Raw genomic sequence first — 3,802 nt, forward strand, 5'->3', positions numbered from 1 at the left:
AGGGAATTCAGATGGACAAAGACTCAAGAGGCAGCCTTAACTTATTTCAGAAGTGCTGTCAGAATTTTAATACATAGGTACCAGCTAATGAGGACTCTAAAAATAAATGCAAGTATCTATGTTCATATTTGTAATATGAATTACATATTACATTCGTAATGTATAAAAAGGAGGGTTTTCAGATTTGTAAATCTGAAATGGTATCTGAGGATAAAAACACTGCAGGACCCCAAATTTTACCTGATAGCATTTTAGGCTAAGTACTCATGGTCCAAGAACAGATACCAATCATTTGAAAGTCTCCCCTGGGCACTTGGTAAGTCCCTACAAAATACAGAGCCACCAACAGAAACTAAGCCAATTACACTTAAAACTCCAACAGCCTATTCTGGAGTAAGTAAAGCAGAAGCCTGACGGAGGGGAACTACTTCTGACCATAAAGTCCTAACACGGAAATTGTAAATTTCTGATGGGATAAATAGAGGAAGTGTTGACCCCCTGTATTAACTGAAAAAATCCCAGCAATGTCAGTAGTGGAGTTGCCGGAATTTCCAAGGGGTGAGCCTATTCAAGCTCAAGCAGTTGGGCAATAGGAACCACCTTAGTCCATGGCACTCAACAATGCGTGCTTCCATAACACCATGGGGTGAACACTACCAGGCTACGGTCTTGAGGACCAGTAGTGGTGTTACCTGACACCATCAGGCTCAGGAGAACCAAGACGATATGCTGAGCTAATAGCCATAAAATGGGAGACTGAACAATCTGTTTAGGAAAATCAGAAGGAGGTGTCTATTTTCTCAGACTCGTGGGCAGTAGCTAATTGAATAGCAATTTTGGTCAAGAACATGGTGGGAAAGTGACTGGAAGATCGGAAGTAGTAAATAGGGTAAGGACATATGGCAGATAACAGCACATGTGACATCTCCATATTCATCACACATCTCTGCACCTCTCAAGGACAACTCTGTAGTAACCAATTTAATAAGTAGGTAGGCAAACTCAATAGGTAAACCAAAGAGGCAAAGTTTCCTAAAATTTAACTAGAAAACAAAACGATTCATGGTAAAGGAGAAAACAAATTCAAAACACAACCATACATAAACAAGCAGAATGATGGAATATACAAACAACACATAGATATGACCAATATTAGGATCATTCCATGGGCACATCATCAAACAGTTCGTGCTGGCACACATGACACCAGAAGCTGGATAGAGAAAAGAAACATGTATATACCTACCAAATACGTCCAATTTGAAAATTTTAAAAAAGTGAGAATTGCCAAAAGTTTAAAGCTTCAAGGTCATTATTGAATATTATAGATACAGTCAAAGCTGACAGACCCTTCCAAATTAAGCAAATTGATTATATGGAATACTTGCCTACATCAGAGAATAAACTGAATGTATGCACCATTGAAGACACATGGACAGGAATAGGATTACCCTATCCTTGCAGGAAAAATGATTTTTTAAAAATCCAGCATTAGAGCATTCAAAATCTGGATGGTATGGTATCCCATCCATCATAAAATCAAATCGGGGCACCCATTTCACAAGAAAGTGAATACAAGAATGGGCTAAGGACAAGGCATAATGTGGAACTTTACTCTATAGTCCTATCACCTCTGGATCAACTGAAAGGTGTAATGGTTTGCTGAAACAAAAGCTTAGGTTGCTTACTAACAATCTAGATACGAAAGCTTGGACTAAAACAATCTGGGAGGTGACAAGATCTCTGAGATGTAGTTATATAAATGATATAAAAACTTGCAATGAATGAATAGTGCAGCCATCCAGAGATAAGAACTAGCACTAACAACACCCCAGAATCTAAATCAAAAGGCAAAGTATTAATAAAAAGAATAATGATATATATCATACTGGGGAAATTATAGCACCTGCCACTAATGAAACATAGAGGGTGACCAAAGCAAGAGGCATATTACATCAAATTAAAGAAAATAATATGATGCCTCTATAATAATTTCAGGATGGAAGAACACCATCTTTTACTGTATCAACACTACATGCCTAATATTTAGCCTAGCATGATGCAGCATGATTATGCCTGGGGAACTATTAGCAATAATGGCCATAATAACTGTAGATTTCCTTGAGTGACAAGAACAAGAATGAATTAAGTTTATAGGACACTGCTGCCCGGGGACACTGCCAAGTAAGCATCATTAAAGTCTCCCCTCCTACCACCATCATGGCTAAGTCAGAGACTCCCACAGAGCCTGAACAGCTGTGGAAGCTCTTCATCGGAGTTTTGAGCTTTGAAACAACCGATGAGAGTCTGAGGAGCTGTTTTGAGCAATGGGGAACGCTTACGGACCGCATGGTGATGAGCGATCCAAACACACCAAGCGCTCCAGAGGGTTTGTCACGCATGCCCCTGTGGAGGACGTGGATGCAGCCATGAATGCGAGGCCACGCAAGGTAGGTGGAAGAGTTGTGGAACCAAAGAGGGCTGTCTCAAGGGAAGATTCTCAAAGACCTGGTGCCCACTTAACTGTGAAAAAGATTTTTGTTGGTGGCGTGAAAGAAGACACTGAAGAACATCATCTGGGAGTTTGTTTTGAACAGTTTGGGGAAATTGAGGTGACTGAACTCATGACTGACCGAGGCAGTGGCAAAAAGAGAGGTTTTGCTTTTGTAACATTTGATGACCATGACTCTGTAGACAAGATCGTCATTTGAAAATATCACGCTGTGAATGTCCACAACTGTGAAGTAAGGAAAGCCCTATCTAAGCAGGGGACGGCTAGTGCTTCATCCAGCCAAAGAGGTTGAAATGGTTCTGGAAACTTTGGTGGTGGTCATGGAAGCGGTTTTGGTGGGAATGACAACTTTGGTCGTGGAGGGAACTTCAGTGGGCGAGGTGGCTTTGGTGGCAGTTGAGGTGGTGATGGATATGGTGGCAGTGTGAATGGCTATAACGGTTTTGGGAATGATGGTGGTTATGGAGGAGGCAGCTCTGGTTACTCTGGAGGAAGCAGGGGCTATGAAAGTGGTGGACAGGGTTATGGAAACAGGGTAGTTGCTATGGCGGGAGTGGCAGCTATGACAGCTTTAGCAACAGAGGAGGTGGAGGCAATTTTGGAGGAGATGGAAGCTATAATGATTTTGGCAATTACAACAATCAGTCCTCAAATTTTGGACCCATGAAAGGAGGAAAGTTTGGAGGCAGCAGCTCTGGCCCCTGTGGTGGTGGAGGCCAATACTTTGCCAAACCATAAAACCAAGGTGGCTATGGCGGTTCCAGCAGCAGCAGTAGCTACGGCAGTGGCGGAAGGTTTTAATTACTGCCAGGAAACAAAGCTCAGCAGGAGAGAAGAGCCAGAGAAATGACAGGGAAGCTACAGGCTACAGCAGATTTGTAAACTCTGACAACACAGTGGTGCCAGGGCCTCACTGCTACAAAGAAGACATGTCTTAGACAATACTCATGTGTATGGGCAAAAAACTCAAGGACTAATTGCATAACAGGCTATTTTAGTTTCTGTTCTGTGGAAAGTGCAAAGCATTTCAACAAAGGATTTTAATGTAGATTTTTTTTGCACCCATGCTGTTGATTGCTAATGTGATAGTCTGATCATGATGCTGAATAAATGTGTCTTTTTTTTAAATGATTTTTTATTATATTATGTTAGTCACCATACAGTACATCTCCGGATTCCAATGTAAAGTTCGATGCTCCATTAGTTGCGTATAACACCGAGTGCACCATGCAATATGTGCCCTCCTTACCACCCATCACCAGTCTATCCCATTCCCCCACCCCCCTCCCC

The 3,802-nt window shown here is 41.8% G+C and overlaps 1 pseudogene; it reads left to right on the plus strand.

Annotated features, from left to right (window-relative positions):
* The first annotated feature begins 2,220 nt into the window (after positions 1–2,220).
* Positions 2,221–3,364, plus strand: LOC100467741 (annotated as a pseudogene).
* The last annotated feature ends 438 nt before the right edge of the window (positions 3,365–3,802 follow it).

Source organism: Ailuropoda melanoleuca, chromosome 8 (genome assembly GCF_002007445.2).
Source record: "Ailuropoda melanoleuca isolate Jingjing chromosome 8, ASM200744v2, whole genome shotgun sequence".
In the NCBI taxonomy this organism is placed as follows: domain Eukaryota; kingdom Metazoa; phylum Chordata; class Mammalia; order Carnivora; family Ursidae; genus Ailuropoda; species Ailuropoda melanoleuca.